This window comes from Ranitomeya variabilis, chromosome 7 (genome assembly GCF_051348905.1).
Source record: "Ranitomeya variabilis isolate aRanVar5 chromosome 7, aRanVar5.hap1, whole genome shotgun sequence".
Taxonomy (NCBI): Eukaryota; Metazoa; Chordata; class Amphibia; order Anura; family Dendrobatidae; genus Ranitomeya; species Ranitomeya variabilis.
Genome location: NC_135238.1, coordinates 59,478,451 through 59,497,039, shown reverse-complemented (window position 1 = coordinate 59,497,039; position 18,589 = coordinate 59,478,451).

Below are 18,589 nucleotides of genomic sequence, written 5' to 3'. Positions count from 1 at the left end.
TTCACTCTGTGTTTTGGAGGTTCTGAGGGTGAGGGGAGCTACTTGGTCTAGGGTGCTTCTAAGAGTGTCGTTGTAGTGATGTACAGCCAGATCAGGACAGGAAAAGGAGGAGATTGGGGACAGTGATGAGTGTAAGGAGTCTGAAAGTGTATGAGGGTTAATGGCTTGTAGATTTCTGAATATGTGGTAGGTAGGAGAGTGCTGGGGTGGGCGAGGAATTGTGAGGGTGAAGGAGAGAATGTTGTGGTCAGAGAGGGGAAGTGGTGAGTTATCTAGGTAAGAGATTGAACAGAGCCGGACAAAGACCAGGTCCAGGGTGTTACCGTCTTTGTGTGTTTCAGAGGTTGAGAGCTGTGAGAGGCCTAGGGAAGTGGTTAGTGATAGAAGCTGGGATGCAGATGTGGACTGGGGCTGTTAATGGGGATGTTGAAGTCTCCCAGGATAAGGGTTGGTAGTTCTGAGGACATGAAGTGCGGCAGCCAGGCTGAGAAGTGGTCAAGGAAGTGGGTGGGTGAGCCTGGGGGCCGGTATATGACCGCTACTCTGAGGGAGAGGGGACGGAAGAGCCTGATGGTGTGGACCTCAAAAGAAGGGAATGAAAGTGAAAGAACTGGGGGTATAACCTGGAACCTGCATTGGGGGGACAAGAGTATGCCGACTCCACCACCAGGTCTGTTTGTGGGTCTTGGGGAATGGGAGAATTGTAAGCCACCATGGGAAATGGCAGCAGGGGAGACCGTGTCAGAGTCCTGGATCCAGGTTTCAGTGAGGGCCAACAGATTCAGAGAGTTGTTCACAAAGTAGTTGTGCAGGAAAGGAAGCTTGTTACATGCAGACCGTGGATTCCAAAGGGCACAATTGAAAGGGAGAGATGAGGGAGTGCAAGTAATATTAATAAGGTTCGTATGGTTTTGATATGAGGTAGGGTAGCGGTTGAGGTTGGGGGATGGGGGACTAGGGTTGGGGGATATGTCCCCTGAAATCAGTAGGAGTAACAAGATAAAAAGCAAGTAGTTTTTTGAAGTGTAAGAAGTTTTTTTGTGCAGTGTGTTTGGGTAAGATGGGCTGAGGTTTTTCAGGAAGGTGAGAAGTGCATGGGAGCTGTACATGGGAGATGGAAGCAGTGAGGAGCTGATGTGTATGAGTCGTGGGGGAGGGGGGATTGGGCTGTGAATGTGGATTGCAAGGGAACATAGGAGGATAGGAATAAAGCACATGGATAGAAGAGAGAGCAGAGTGTGGGTTACCTGACTCCTGCTCTGACTAACTGCCATGGAATAACTGCTGTGTCACGACGCTTATCTTCCGTGACGCGTGCACCCCCACTTGCGTGCACCCCTAAGGATGGTTCTACATTTATAGTCCAATGCTGGGTCAGAAGAGATGGATTGTGGGACCAGGGTGGGGATAATTTGGCAGCTGGGGCCAGCACACCAGGGGGTGGTTAAATGATCAAACACATTTTGGCTGGCAACATCTATATGCTATAAAACACCTTCAGCAAGAAAATATCTAGAGTGGCCACAGTGATGGAAATATTGTACATCAAACAGTGAGTAAATCGTACAATGCAACAAATGAAGTATAACAATCATTAAGCAGGCACATTAAAATATGTTGCTAGATGGTAGAATGGCAGATGACAGACAGCAGACAGCAAACAGAGGGAGTTTATACCATTAGAGTCTATTGCAGCGGATGAGTAGAAAGATGAGCAGGAGATAGGACCGGTAGAAATGTGGTTTACTAGTCAACGCGTTTCGAAGTGATACATTTTTTCATCAGGACAAACCACAATCCACAAACCAAGATTGTAGTTTGTCCTGATGAAGTAGTGTGTCACTTCGAAATGTGTTGACTAATAAGCCACATTTCTACCATTCCCGTATCCAACTCATCTCTGGACTACTGGCAGCCTAGATTTTAACCCATTCATCTCCAGCCTTACATACTGTATATAAAAAGCTTATCATAATATGTCACTTCTAAAGACTTGTCTACAACAAGTTAGGGCTGTAACCCAGGACACTAAATCTATGGAATGTTGAAATACAGTTGCCCCATTCTTAGTTCCCCTGACAGATGATGAGTCTGAAGGCACCAATATACTGTATACACACCCCAAAAAAGCTTTTGTAGAATTTTGTGATTTCAGAATTGCAGTAAATTCACAAATATATTGGATACATTAATTGTACAATGTTGTGGGCATTATATTCATGTCCTTCAGCAGGGATGAACTTCTCATAAGCCCAACCTAAGCCATGGCCTACGGCACAGCAGTCAGTGTGGTGTATATACAGAAGAAATAGCCAAATATTTTCACATTTTTCAGTATTATTTTGAAAAAGCCATATAATTGCTGCTTTTTAAATTTTCATCTATTTATATTAAATAAATTGAGCGGTATACTTACGTTGCCCATCTCTACATCTTGCGCTGTCTTGCTCATTGACAATCACAATGCATTTGCTATTTCTCTCTCACACACTCAGCGTAAACCACATGCTAAAGGAAAATTCCAGTTTTGGAATTATAATAGTGATTCCAAGTGATTAATTATGCTCATATTGCTTGATTTCTACATATCTACTGCCATCATAGCTGCCTTAAAATACCTCGAAAGAGACGAAACCCAAAAATCAGGAACTCGAGCAGAAGCTGGATGTATACTCAAGCTGCGATGACTTGAAATGGCGTTCATAGCACAGTTTTGTGGAACGGTGCTGCTCATATTACACCAAGTGAGCAAGTGTGTACAAAACGTGGTAATTGATGTTTTGGAAGTTGCCAAACTTCTCTAATCACTAGTAGACTTTTTGGTAGAAATGCGAGAAAAGTTTGATTTATATGAGAAAAAAGCTCTCAACTAGGGTTGAGCGACTTTCATTTTTTTAAGATCGAGTAGGGTTTTGGGAAACCCGATTTTGTCCAGAGTCGAGTCGAGTGCAGTCGGCCGATTATCGCTAAAAGTCGGGGATCGACCGAAACACGAAACCCAATGCAAGTCAATGGGGAAGCATAGTCGGCAGTGAGTGGAGGCCAGGAAAACACCTACAGTGCCCATTTTAATGCCAAAAACATCCATTCTTGTTTCTGAAGCTTGCCAATCTTAATTAACTGTATAATAATAGTTGGGCATAGGGAATTGGGGGAAAGTTGTGGGGGGAGTAGGGCTGGCTCAAGTTTTTCGTGGGCCCAGGAAATGCGGACTACGTCACGGCGGTGTTGCAGGGAAAGGTAAGTATTTAAAAGTTGCAAGTGCTGTGATCCTGAGCAAGCAGGGGGGGGCCCACTCGTTCGCATTGCCACTGGCACAGGGCCCCTCAAAGTACGGCGGTGTGTTTGCATGGCGGGGGCGCCTCCCACCAGCAGCGACGCTTTTGCGTACTCTGAGGGGCCCTGTGCCAGTGACGTCACCAACGAGTATGCCCCCCCACCTGATGAAGGAACCTGCACTTTCATCTGCACCTTCCTCTTTGTCCCTGTGTAAGGTGGTATAACATGCGGGAAGGGGAACCTTACTTTCAGCAGGGTCAGATTCTGGCTGTGTAGAGTACAAGGGGAATGTAGTGGTCTAGGTCAATGTACCAGCAGACTCATTTAGCAGTGGCTGGGCAATGGGCAGGATGAGGAGGAAACAGATATAGGGCCAAAGAATAAAGTAGGCTACATGCAGTTCAAAATTGGTAACAGGACTAAACAGGCGGCATTGCTTTGTTCAGTGGAGTAGCAAACCCAAGAGCAGCAGACACTGTTTCAAGGGCCTAACCACACTAGTAGGCCAAATGCAGTTTAATATCTGATAGTATAGGGCGAAAGCCAGAATGTGGAAGCTCAGCTTTGTTCAGTTGAGGACAACACCAGGGAGGGGCAGACACCTTTAGTAGGCCGGAAAAGCCTATTGCATTTTTTAAAATGGTAATTTGGAGCAGAAGGTTGAAGCTCAGCTTTATTTAGTTGAGGACAACACCAGGCAGGGGCACACAGACAGACACCTTTAGTAGGCCGGAAAAGCCTATTGCATTTTTTAAAATGGTAATTTGGAGCAGAAGGTTGAAGCTCAGCTTTATTTAGTTGAGGACAACACCAGGCAGGGGCACACAGACAGACACCTTTAGTAGGCCGGAAAAGCCTATTGCATTTTTTAAAATGGTAATTTGGAGCAGAAGGTTGAAGCTCAGCTTTATTTAGTTGAGGGCAACACCAGGGAGGGGCAGAAGCCGTTAGTAGGCCCTAACCACCATTTTTTTTTTTTAAAACCACTTAATGAGAGCCGGAAGGTTGAAGCTCAGCTTTATTTAGTTGAGGACAACACCAGGCAGGGGCACACAGACAGACACCTTTAGTAGGCCGGAAAAGCCTATTGCATTTTTTAAAATGGTAATTTGGAGCAGAAGGTTGAAGCTCAGCTTTATTTAGTTGAGGACAACACCAGGCAGGGGCACACAGACAGACACCTTTAGTAGGCCGGAAAAGCCTATTGCATTTTTTAAAATGGTAATTTGGAGCAGAAGGTTGAAGCTCAGCTTTATTTAGTTGAGGACAACACCAGGGAGGGGCAGAAGCCGTTAGTAGGCCCTAACCACCATTTTTTTTTTTTAAAACCACTTAATGAGAGCCGGAAGGTTGAAGCTCAGCTTTATTTAGTTGAGGACAACACCAGGCAGGGGCACACAGACAGACACCTTTAGTAGGCCGGAAAAGCCTATTGCATTTTTTAAAATGGTAATTTGGAGCAGAAGGTTGAAGCTCAGCTTTATTTAGTTGAGGGCAACACCAGGGAGGGGCAGAAGCCGTTAGTAGGCCCTAACCACCATTTTTTTTTTTTAAAACCACTTAATGAGAGCCGGAAGGTTGAAGCTCAGCTTTATTTAGTTGAGGACAACACCAGGCAGGGGCACACAGACAGACACCTTTAGTAGGCCGGAAAAGCCTATTGCATTTTTTAAAATGGTAATTTGGAGTCGAAGGTTGAAGCTCAGCTTTATTTAGTTGAGGACAACACCAGGCAGGGGCACACAGACAGACACCTTTAGTAGGCCGGAAAAGCCTATTGCATTTTTTAAAATGGTAATTTGGAGCAGAAGGTTGAAGCTCAGCTTTATTTAGTTGAGGACAACACCAGGGAGGGGCAGAAGCCGTTAGTAGGCCCTAACCAAAGTTGAAGGCCAAATGCAGTTTAATTTCTGATACTATAGGCCGAAAGCCAGAAGGTGGAAGCTCCGATTTAGACAGTGGAGGACAATTTGAATTAGGGACTGCAGACAGACTTAGTAGGCTGTCCCCTGTGGACCATGCATCCACCACATTAACCCATTGCGCCGTAATGGACACGTAATCTTCCGTGGCCATGCCTACAGGTCCATGCGTCTGTTGTCAGGTGCACCTTTGTACTCACAGATTGCCAGAGTGCATGGACAATGCGGTCTTCTACATGCTGGTGGAGGGTTGGGATGGCTTTTCTCGCAAAAGAAGTGTCGACTGGTTAGCTTGTAGCGTGGTACAGCGTAGTCCATCATGGCCTTATTAATAGTAAATAAAATATATAACTAGGCTCTATGAACTTTTAAATAGGTTCCAGGGGTACACGGGCAGCATTGGTGTGGTCAGTGGAGGAGTATTGCAAATAGGGGCTGCAGACAGGCTATCAAAGGCCTAAAATAACAAACAGTAGGCATTCATGGCAGTTTTACATCGGTTACATGGATACACAGGCAGGCACTCCAGGCAGCATTGTGGTCAGTGGAGGAGTATTGCAAGTAGGGGCCGCAGACAGGCTATCAAAGGCCTAAAATAACAAACAATAGGCTCATTGCAGTTTTACAGCGGTTACATGGATAGACGGGCAGGCAGCTTGGTGGTGAGTGGAGGAGTATTTAAAGTAGGGACCGCAGACAGGCTATCAAAGGCCTAACATAACAAACAATAGGCTCATGGCAGTTTTACAGCGGTTACATGGATACACGGGCAGGCAGCTTGGTGGTCAGTGGAGGAGTATTTAAAGTAGGGACCGCAGACAGGCTTCAAAGGCCTAACATAAGAAAATGGGCTGGCTGTAGGCACTTTATAATTGGTTCCAGGGGTACACGGGCAGCAGTGGTCTGGTCAGTGGAGGACTAGTGGAAGGAGGGACCGCAGACAGGCTTCAAAGGCCTAACATGAAAAAATGGGCTGGCTGTAGGCACTTTATAATTGGTTCCAGGGGTACACGGGCAGCAGTGGTCTGGTCAGTGGAGGACTAGTGGAAGGAGGGACCGCAGACAGGCTTCAAAGGCCTAACATAAAAAAATGGGCTGGCTGTAGGCACTTTATAATTGGTTCCAGGGGTACACGGGCAGCAGTGGTCTGGTCAGTGGAGGACTAGTGGAAGGAGGGACCGCAGACAGGCTTCAAAGGCCTAAAATAACAAACAATAGGCTCATGGCAGTTTTACAGCGGTTACATGGATACACGGGCAGGCAGCTTGGTGGTCAGTGGAGGAGTATTTAAAGTAGGGACCGCAGACAGGCTTCAAAGGCCTAACATAAGAAAATGGGCTGGCTGTAGGCACTTTATAATTGGTTCCAGGGGTACACGGGCAGCAGTGGTCTGGTCAGTGGAGGACTAGTGGAAGGAGGGACCGCAGACAGGCTTCAAAGGCCTAAAATAACAAACAATAGGCTCATGGCAGTTTTACAGCGGTTACATGGATACACGGGCAGGCAGCTTGGTGGTCAGTGGAGGAGTATTTAAAGTAGGGACCGCAGACAGGCTTCAAAGGCCTAACATAAGAAAATGGGCTGGCTGTAGGCACTTTATAATTGGTTCCAGGGGTACACGGGCAGCAGTGGTCTGGTCAGTGGAGGACTAGTGGAAGGAGGGACCGCAGACAGGCTTCAAAGGCCTAAAATAACAAACAATAGGCTCATGGCAGTTTTACAGCGGTTACATGGATACACGGGCAGGCAGCTTGGTGGTCAGTGGAGGAGTATTTAAAGTAGGGACCGCAGACAGGCTTCAAAGGCCTAACATAAGAAAATGGGCTGGCTGTAGGCACTTTATAATTGGTTCCAGGGGTACACGGGCAGCAGTGGTCTGGTCAGTGGAGGACTAGTGGAAGGAGGGACCGCAGACAGGCTTCAAAGGCCTAAAATAACAAACAATAGGCTCATGGCAGTTTCACAGCGGTTACATGGATACACGGGCAGGCAGCTTGGTGGTCAGTGGAGGAGTATTTAAAGTAGGGACCGCAGACAGGCTTCAAAGGCCTAACATAAGAAAATGGGCTGGCTGTAGGCACTTTATAATTGGTTCCAGGGGTACACGGGCAGCAGTGGTCTGGCCAGTGGAGGACTAGTGGAAGGAGGGACCGCAGACAGGCTTCAAAGGCCTAACATAAAAAAATGGGCTGGCTGTAGGCACTTTATAATTGGTTCCAGGGGTACACGGGCAGCAGTGGTCTGGTCAGTGGAGGACTAGTGGAAGGAGGGACCGCAGACAGGCTTCAAAGGCCTAAAATAACAAACAATAGGCTCATGGCAGTTTTTCAGCGGTTACATGGATACACGGGCAGGCAGCTTGGTGGTCAGTGGAGGAGTATTTAAAGTAGGGACCGCAGACAGGCTTCAAAGGCCTAACATAAGAAAATGGGCTGGCTGTAGGCACTTTATAATTGGTTCCAGGGGTACACGGGCAGCAGTGGTCTGGTCAGTGGAGGACTAGTGGAAGGAGGGACCGCAGACAGGCTTCAAAGGCCTAAAATAACAAACAATAGGCTCATGGCAGTTTTACAGCGGTTACATGGATACACGGGCAGGCAGCTTGGTGGTCAGTGGAGGAGTATTTAAAGTAGGGACCGCAGACAGGCTTCAAAGGCCTAACATAAGAAAATGGGCTGGCTGTAGGCACTTTATAATTGGTTCCAGGGGTACACGGGCAGCAGTGGTCTGGTCAGTGGAGGACTAGTGGAAGGAGGGACCGCAGACAGGCTTCAAAGGCCTAACATAAAAAAATGGGCTGGCTGTAGGCACTTTATAATTGGTTCCAGGGGTACACGGGCAGCAGTGGTCTGGCCAGTGGAGGACTAGTGGAAGGAGGGACCGCAGACAGGCTTCAAAGGCCTAACATAAAAAAATGGGCTGGCTGTAGGCACTTTATAATTGGTTCCAGGGGTACACGGGCAGCAGTGGTCTGGTCAGTGGAGGACTAGTGGAAGGAGGGACCGCAGACAGGCTTCAAAGGCCTAAAATAACAAACAATAGGCTCATGGCAGTTTTACAGCGGTTACATGGATACACGGGCAGCTTGGTGGTGAGTGGAGGAGTAGTGCAAGGAGTGTCTGTCCCAGTACTCCCAAAATATAAATAGATGTTAATGTCTCGCAAAACAACCAAAACAAAAAAAAAGGTGGCATACTTAGGTACAGGGGTGGGCTCATCTGCTGAGTTTCTGACATAGTAATTTGGCAGTAACTATTTAATGGTGCCAATATAGGACACAGACACAGACTACTTTAAGTTGCATCATAGATGTCTACAAATTTGTATTGTCAGTGCCAGACATTGAATGATGTCAGCGAATAGACTAAAGATTGGTGGAGCTGTGCGACATAATTTTGCATGTGGTAGAGCACATTTTGAGCTGGGGTAGGGGGGAACTCTCTAGAGGCCGGCGGGACCGCCCCAGGGCCCCTCATGTTACAACGGTGTGTCTGACGTTGGGTGCGCACCACCACCGCCAGAGACACTACATTGTACTATGAGGGACCCAGTAGCAATGCCGTCAACCAAAAGCGAGCACACCCACCTCTTCAGACAAACAGCAGTCTCACGGGTGCTTGCGCCAAGTCGCGATACCACGGCCCCGTGTGGGGAGTTTGGCCATTTAGGGAGGTGTAAACATGTCGTATGCTGTACAATCAGCTGCAGCAAATTAGACATTAGAAAAGTAATTCACAGGCAAGAGCCTTTCATAGGAAAGCTAGGTGTCGGCCGGGCAAGGTGGGGCAAAAGATTTCGAAATCCAGTTGTGGTTCATTTTAATGAATGTTAGATCGTCAACATTTTGGGTAGCCAGACGAGTCCTTTTTTCGGTTAATATTGAACCTGCAGCACTGAATACTCTTTCTGATAGGACACTTGCTGCCGGGCAAGCAAGCTCCTGCAATGCATATTCTGCCAATTCTGGCCAGGTGTCTAATTTGGAGGCCCAGTAATCAAATGGGAATGACGGTTGAGGGAGAACATCGATAAGGGATGAAAAATAGTTAGTAACCATACTGGACAAATGTTGTCTCCTGTCACTTTCAATTGATGCAGCAGTACCTGTCCTGTCTGCGGTCATAGCAAAATCACTCCACAACCTGGTCAGAAAACCCCTCTGTCCAACGCCACTTCTGATGTGTGCACCCCTAACACTCCTAGTCTGCTGCCCCCTGGAGCTCGTGTGAGAACGATCACGTGCGCTGTGTGCTGGGAATGCCTGAAGCAAACGGTCAACAAGAGTTGATTGTTTGGTTGCTAATATTAGTTCCAAGTTCTCATGTGGCATAATATTTTGCAATTTGCCTTTATAGCGTGGATCAAGGAGGCAGGCCAACCAATCGTCATCGTTCATCATTTTCGTAATGTGTGTGTCCCTTTTTAGGATACGTAAGGCATAATCCGCCATGTGGGCCAAAGTTCCAGTTGTCAAATCTCCGGTTGTGATTGGTTGAGGGGCAGTTGCAGGCAAATCTACGTCACTTGTGTCCCTCAAAAAACCAGAACCCGGCCGTGACACGCAACCAATTTCCTGTGCCCCCGGGAAAGGTTCGGCATTAAAAATATACTCATCCCCATCATCCTCCTCGTCCTCCACCTCCTCTTCGCCCGCTACCTCGTCCTGTACACTGCCCTGACCAGACAATGGCTGACTGTCATCAAGGCTTTCCTCTTCCTCTGGTGCAGACGCCTGCTCCTTTATGTGCGTCAAACTTTGCATCAGCAGACGCATTAGGGGGATGCTCATGCTTATTACGGCGTTGTCTGCACTAACCAGCCGTGTGCATTCCTCAAAACACTGAAGGACTTGACACATGTCTTGTATCTTAGACCACTGCACACCTGACAACTCCATGTCTGCCATCCTACTGCCTGCCCGTGTATCCTCCCACAAATAAATAACAGCACGCCTCTGTTCGCACAGTCTCTGAAGCATGTGCAGTGTTGAGTTCCACCTTGTTGCAACGTCTATGATTAGGCGATGCTGGGGAAGGTTCAAAGACCGCTGATAGGTCTGCATACGGCTGGCGTGTACAGGCGAACGTCGGATATGTGAGCAAAGTGCACGCACTTTGAGGAGCAGGTCGGAGAACCCAGGATAAGTTTTCAATAAGCACTGCACCACCAGGTTTAAGGTGTGAGCCAGGCAAGGAATGTGTTTCAGTTGGGAAAGGGAGATGGCAGCCATGAAATTCCTTCCGTTATCACTCACTACCTTGCCTGCCTCAAGATCTACTGTGCCCAGCCACGACTGCGTTTCTTGTTGCAAGAACTCGGACAGAACTTCCGCGGTGTGTCTGTTGTCGCCCAAGCACTTCATAGCCAATACAGCCTGCTGACGCTTGGCAGTAGCTGGCCCATAATGGGACAACTGGTGTGCAACAGTGTCATCTGCCGATGGAGTGGTTGGCAGACTGCGTTCTGTGGAAGAGCTGTAGCTTCTGCAGGAGGACGAGGAGGAGGAGGAGGGGGTGCGAACGCCTACAGCCAACTGTTTCCTAGACCGTGGGCTAGGCACAACTGTCCCTAAATTGATGTCGCCTGTGGACCCTGCATCCACCACATTCACCCAGTGTGCCGTGATGGACACATAACGTCCCTGGCCATGCCTACTGGTCCATGCATCTGTAGTCAGGTGCACCTTTGTACTCACAGATTGCCTGAGTGCATGGACGATGCGCTGTTTAACATGCTGGTGCAGGGCTGGGATGGCTTTTCTGGAAAAAAAGTGTCGACTGGGTAGCTCGTATCGTGGTTCAGCGTACTCCATCAGGGCTTTGAAAGCTTCGCTTTCAACTAACCGGTAGGGCCTCATCTCTAACGAGATTAGTCTAGCTATGTGGGCGTTAAAACACTGTGTACGCGGATGCGAGGATAAGTACTTCCTTTTTCTAACCAGAGTCTCATGTAGGGTGAGCTGGACTGGAGAGCTGGAGATCGTGGAACTTTCGGGTGTGCCGGTGTACATGGCAGACTGAGAGACGGTTGGAGACGGTATTGTTTCCGCCGGTGCCCTAGATGCAATATTTCCTCCTACAAAACTGGTGATTCCCTGACCCTGACTGCTTTTGGCTGGCAAAGAAACCTGCACAGATACTGCCGGTGGTGCGGAAAATGGTGGCCTTACAGTGACGGAAGGGATGTTGCGTTGCTGACTAGCTTCATTGGCCGAGGGTGCTACAACCTTGAGGGACGTTTGGTAGTTAGTCCAGGCTTGAAAATGCATGGTGGTTAAGTGTCTATGCATGCAACTAGTATTTAGACTTTTCAGATTCTGACCTCTGCTTAAGCTAGTTGAACATTTTTGACAGATGACTTTGCGCTGATCAGTTGGATGTTGTTTAAAAAAATGCCAGACTGCACTCTTCCTAGACTCGGATCCCTTTTCAGGGATTGCAGACTGAGCTTTAACCGGATGGCAACGCTGTGCTCCAACAGGTTTTGGCTTTGACACGCGTTTTGGGCCAGATACGGGCCCGGCAGATGGAACCTGTTGCGATGTTGATGCCTGCTGCGGCCCCTCCTCCACCTCCGCTTCTGAACTACTGCCGCCTGCACCCTGTTCCCCCAATGGCTGCCAATCGGGGTCAATAACTGGGTCATCTATTACCTCCTCTTCGAGCTCGTGTGCAACTTCGTCTGTGTCACTGTGTCGGTCGGTGGTATAGCGTTCGTGGCGGGGCAACATAGTCTCATCAGGGTCTGATTGTGGATCTGTACCCTGAGAGGGCAATGTGGTGGTCTGAGTCAAAGGAGCAGCATAGTACTCTGGCTGTGGCTGTGCATCAGTGCACTCCATGTCAGAATATACTTGTAATGGGCATGGCCTGTTAAATGTTTCACTTTCTAAGCCAGGGACGGTATGTGTAAAGAGCTCCATGGAGTGACCCGTTGTGTCGCCTGCTGCATCCTTCTCTCTTGTTGTAGTTTTTGCTGAGGAGGACAAGGAAGCGACTTGTCCCTGACCGTGAACATCCACAAGCGACGCGCTGCTTTTACATTTACCAGTTTCGGAAGAGGAGGCAAAAGAGCTAGAGGCTGAGTCTGCAATGTAAGCCAAAACTTGCTGTTGCTGCTCCGCCTTTAAAAGCGGTTTTCCTACTCCCAGAAAAGAGAGCGTTCGAGGCCTTGTGTAGCCTGACGACGAAACTGGCTCCACAGCTCCAGACTTAGGTGGAATATTTTTATCCCCACGACCACCTGATGCTCCACTACCACTACCATCATTACCAGCTGACAATGAACGCCCACGACGACCTCTTGCACCAGACTTCCTCATTGTTTTAAAATCTTAACCAAAGTAACTTTATTTGTTGCTGTCAAACAACTTACACGGTGAGCTATAACTTCAGTATGATTTCAATATCCCTTAACAGGTTGGTGAGACCACAAGGAAAATCAGGCACAATGTTACACACTCTGTTTTCTGTGGCACAAAATCACAGAGATGACACACACGCAGGACTGTCACTCAAGCACTAATGTCAATATTAATCTCCCACCTAATTTATTTTTTTTTTTTCTCAGGGAGACTTTAGAAACCAAATAATATTAAAAAAAAAAAAAAAAAAAAAGGCTTTCTATGGCCCACAATTAGAGAGAGAGAGGTGGCACACCCAGGAGTCAAGACTGGCGCACAAGCTGAAAGGGCAATATTACTCTCCCACTGTTTTTTTAAGTTTTTTTTTTATTTCAGGGAGACTTTAGAAACCAAATAATATTAAAAAAAAAAAAAAAAAAAATAGGCTTTCTATAGCCCACTGAATGAGAGAGAGAGGTGGCACACCCAGGAGTCAAGACTGGCACACAAGCTGAAAGGGCAATATTACTCTCCCACTGTTTTTTTATGTTTTTTTTTTTTTTTTCAGGGAGACTTTAGAAACCAAATAATAAGAAAAAAAATAAATAAATAAATAGGCTTTCTATAGCCCACTGAATGAGAGATAGCACACACAGCAGTGGCACACAAGCCCTGACTGAGGCCAATATTTTTCTCCCACTGATTGATGTAGTGTTTTTGTGTTGAGGTAGATTTTAGAACACAAATCAAGGAAAAAAAAAAAAAAATGCTTTCTATGGCCCACTGAATGAGAGAGAGGTGGCACACCCAGGAGTCAAGACTGGCACACAAGCTGAAAGGGCAATATTACTCTCCCACTGTTTTTTTATGTATTTTTTGTATTTTAAGGGAGACTTTAGAAACCCAATAATATTTAAAAAAAAAAAATAAATAGGCTTTCTATGGCCCACTGAATGAGAGGGAGAGAGGTGGCACACCCAGGAGTCAAGACTGGCACACAAGCTGAAAGGGCAATATTACTCTCCCACTGTTTTTTTATGTATTTTTTTTTTCAGGGAGACTTTAGAAACCCAATAATATTTAAAAAAAAAAATAAATAGGCTTTCTATGGCCCACTGAATGAGAGGGAGAGAGGTGGCACACCCAGGAGTCAAGACTGGCACACAAGCTGAAAGGGCAATATTACTCTCCCACTGTTTTTTTATGTTTTTTTTTTTTTTTCAGGGAGACTTTAGAAACCAAATAATATTAAAAAAACCAAAAAAAAAATAGCCTTTCTATGGCCCACTGAATGAGAGAGAGAGGTGGCACACCCAGGAGTCAAGACTGGCACACAAGCTGAAAGGGCAATATTACTCTCCCACTGTTTTTTTATGTATTTTTGGTTTTTTAAGGGAGACTTTAGAAACCCAATAATATTTTAAAAAAAAAATAAATAGGCTTTCTATGGCCCACTGAATGAGAGGGAGAGAGGTGGCACACCCAGGAGTCAAGACTGGCACACAAGCTGAAAGGGCAATATTACTCTCCCACTGTTTTTTTATGTTTTTTTTTTTTTTTTCAGGGAGACTTTAGAAACCAAATAATAAGAAAAAAAATAAATAAATAAATAGGCTTTCTATAGCCCACTGAATGAGAGATAGCACACACAGCAGTGGCACACAAGCCCTGACTGAGGCCAATATTTTTCTCCCACTGATTGATGTAGTGTTTTTGTGTTGAGGTAGATTTTAGAACACAAATCAAGGAAAAAAAAAAAAAAATGCTTTCTATGGCCCACTGAATGAGAGAGAGGTGGCACACCCAGGAGTCAAGACTGGCACACAAGCTGAAAGGGCAATATTACTCTCCCACTGTTTTTTTATGTATTTTTTGTTTTTTAAGGGAGACTTTAGAAACCCAATAATATTTAAAAAAAAAATAAATAGGCTTTCTATGGCCCACTGAATGAGAGGGAGAGAGGTGGCACACCCAGGAGTCAAGCCTGGCACACAAGCTGAAAGGGCAATATTACTCTCCCACTGTTTTTTTATGTATTTTTTGTTTTTTAAGGGAGACTTTAGAAACCCAATAATATTTAAAAAAAAAAATAAATAGGCTTTCTATGGCCCACTGAATGAGAGGGAGAGAGGTGGCACACCCAGGAGTCAAGACTGGCACACAAGCTGAAAGGGCAATATTACTCTCCCACTGTTTTTTTATGTATTTTTTGTTTTTAAGGGAGACTTTAGAAACCCAATAATATTTAAAAAAATAAATAAATAGGCTTTCTATGGCCCACTGAATGAGAGGGAGAGAGGTGGCACACCCAGGAGTCAAGACTGGCACACAAGCTGAAAGGGCAATATTACTCTCCCACTGTTTTTTTAAGTTTTTTTTTTATTTCAGGGAGACTTTAGAAACCAAATAATATTAAAAAAAAAAAAAAAAAAAATAGGCTTTCTATAGCCCACTGAATGAGAGAGAGAGGTGGCACACCCAGGAGTCAAGACTGGCACACAAGCTGAAAGGGCAATATTACTCTCCCACTGTTTTTTTATGTTTTTTTTTTTTTTTTCAGGGAGACTTTAGAAACCAAATAATAAGAAAAAAAATAAATAAATAAATAGGCTTTCTATAGCCCACTGAATGAGAGATAGCACACACAGCAGTGGCACACAAGCCCTGACTGAGGCCAATATTTTTCTCCCACTGATTGATGTAGTGTTTTTGTGTTGAGGTAGATTTTAGAACACAAATCAAGGAAAAAAAAAAAAAATGCTTTCTATGGCCCACTGAATGAGAGAGAGGTGGCACACCCAGGAGTCAAGACTGGCACACAAGCTGAAAGGGCAATATTACTCTCCCACTGTTTTTTTATGTATTTTTTGTTTTTTAAGGGAGACTTTAGAAACCCAATAATATTTAAAAAAATAAATAAATAGGCTTTCTATGGCCCACTGAATGAGAGGGAGAGAGGTGGCACACCCAGGAGTCAAGCCTGGCACACAAGCTGAAAGGGCAATATTACTCTCCCTCTGTTTTTTTATGTATTTTTTGTTTTTTAAGGGAGACTTTAGACACCCAATAATATTTTAAAAAAAAAATAAATAGGCTTTCTATGGCCCACTGAATGAGAGGGAGAGAGGTGGCACACCCAGGAGTCAAGACTGGCACACAAGCTGAAAGGGCAATATTACTCTCCCACTGTTTTTTTATGTTTTTTTTTTTTTTCAGGGAGACTTTAGAAACCAAATAATATTAAAAAAAAAAAAAAAAAAAAAATAGCCTTTCTATGGCCCACTGAATGAGAGAGAGAGGTGGCACACCCAGGAGTCAAGACTGGCACACAAGCTGAAAGGGCAATATTACTCTCCCACTGTTTTTTTATGTATTTTTGGTTTTTTAAGGGAGACTTTAGAAACCCAATAATATTTAAAAAAAAAAATAAATAGGCTTTCTATGGCCCACTGAATGAGAGGGAGAGAGGTGGCACACCCAGGAGTCAAGACTGGCACACAAGCTGAAAGGGCAATATTACTCTCCCACTGTTTTTTTATGTTTTTTTTTTTTTTTTCAGGGAGACTTTAGAAACCAAATAATAAGAAAAAAAAAAAATAAATAAATAGGCTTTCTATAGCCCACTGAATGAGAGATAGCACACACAGCAGTGGCACACAAGCCCTGACTGAGGCCAATATTTTTCTCCCACTGATTGATGTAGTGTTTTTGTGTTGAGGTAGATTTTAGAACACAAATCAAGGAAAAAAAAAAAATGCTTTCTATGGCCCACTGAATGAGAGAGAGGTGGCACACCCAGGAGTCAAGACTGGCACACAAGCTGAAAGGGCAATATTACTCTCCCACTGTTTTTTTATGTATTTTTTGTTTTTTAAGGGAGACTTTAGAAACCCAATAATATTTAAAAAAAAAAATAAATAGGCTTTCTATGGCCCACTGAATGAGAGGGAGAGAGGTGGCACACCCAGGAGTCAAGCCTGGCACACAAGCTGAAAGGGCAATATTACTCTCCCACTGTTTTTTTATGTATTTTTTGTTTTTTAAGGGAGACTTTAGAAACCCAATAATATTTAAAAAAAAAAATAAATAGGCTTTCTATGGCCCACTGAATGAGAGGGAGAGAGGTGGCACACCCAGGAGTCAAGCCTGGCACACAAGCTGAAAGGGCAATATTACTCTCCCACTGTTTTTTTATGTATTTTTTGTTTTTTAAGGGAGACTTTAGAAACCCAATAATATTTAAAAAAAAAAATAAATAGGCTTTCTATGGCCCACTGAATGAGAGGGAGAGAGGTGGCACACCCAGGAGTCAAGACTGGCACACAAGCTGAAAGGGCAATATTACTCTCCCACTGTTTTTTTTTTTTAGGTATTTTTTTTTTTTTCAGGGAGACTTTAGAAACCAAATAATATTAAAAAAAAAAAAAAAAATATAGGCTTTCTATAGCCCACTGAATGAGAGATAGCACACACAGCAGTGGCACACAAGCCCTGACTGAGGCCAATATTTTTCTCCCACTGATTGATGTAGTGTTTTTGTGTTGAGGTAGAATTTAGAACACAAATCACGGAAAAAATAAATAGGCTTTCTATGGCCCACTCAGTGAGAGATGGCACACACAGGGATGGCACTGTAGCAGAAATGCCAATCTTAATCTCCCACAAAAAAAACAAAAAAAAAACAGGGACTGTCCTACAATTACTATCTCCCTGCAGTAATCTAAGCCAGGTATGGCAGGCAGCAATAGGAGTGGACTGATGCACAAATTAAATAAAAAGTGTGGACAAACAAAAAAGATAGCTGTGCAGAAAGGAAGGAACAAGAGGATATGTGCTTTGAAAAAAGCAGTTGGTTTCCACAGTGGCGTACACACAGCAATACAGCTATCACGGAGCCTTCTAGGGCAGCCCAATGAGCTACAGCGCTGAGGGGAAAAAAAAAAAAAAATAGCTTCCACAGTCCCTGCACACCGAAGGTGGTGTTGGACAGTGGAAATCGCTGCAGCACAAGCGGTTTGGTGGTTAGTGGACCCTGCCTAACGCTCTCCCTGCTTCTGACGAAGCGGCAGCAACCTGTCCCTAAGCTCAGATCAGCAGCAGTAAGATGGCGGTCGGCGGGAACGCCCCTTTATAGCCCCTGTGACGCCGCAGACAGCAAGCCAATCACTGCAATGCCCTTCTCTAAGATGGTGGGGACCAGGATCTATGTCATCACGCTGCCCACACTCTGCGTTCACCTTCATTGGCTGAGAAATGGCGCTTTTCGCGTCATTGAAACGCGACTTTGGCGCGAAAGTCGCGTACCGCATGGCCGACAAGCACAGGGGTCGGATCGGGTTTCATGAGACGCCGACTTAGCCAAAAGTCGGCGACTTTTGAAAATGATCGACCCGTTTCGCTCAACCCTACTCTCAACATTTCTGAAAAGAAAGTATATGAGCATAATGAAAAGTGTTCGATTCTCAGAAAACTTCAGTCTGATGAGACACGTGATGGTGACGTTCGTTTAAGCGAGGGTGACAACTTTCTTACTAATCAGTACATTTCTAATCAACTTTTTGAAGGGTAGGGTGCAGAATTATGTGCGTGCTTTGGTCTAGGTCATAGAATTGTGTAAGTTTGGCCCAGGGGCGGACACAGACTGCTTGGGGCCCCTGTGCAGGAAATGTGCCTGGGCCCCCCTCCTTTTAAGGCGACAAAGCTAAGGGACTGTGCTATACATAAGTGAGTACACTTTATACTAAGGGACTGTGTTAGACATAATAATCAATAATAATGTCTTCCTCCACCTCCCCCTGTTCTTAAACCCATTATAAATCCCCCGCATCCCATTATTGCCCTCTCCCCCACCCCCCATGATTGACCTCTTCACCACCTCCATTATTGCTTTCTCCTCCACCACCCCATATCATTGCCCATTCCACCACCTCCATCATTGCCTCCTCCCCACCACCCCCATCATTGTCCTTTCCACTGCCACCATCATTTCCTCCTGCCCCACCACCCCTATCATTGCTCTCTCCATCAACCCAATCATTGCCTTCGG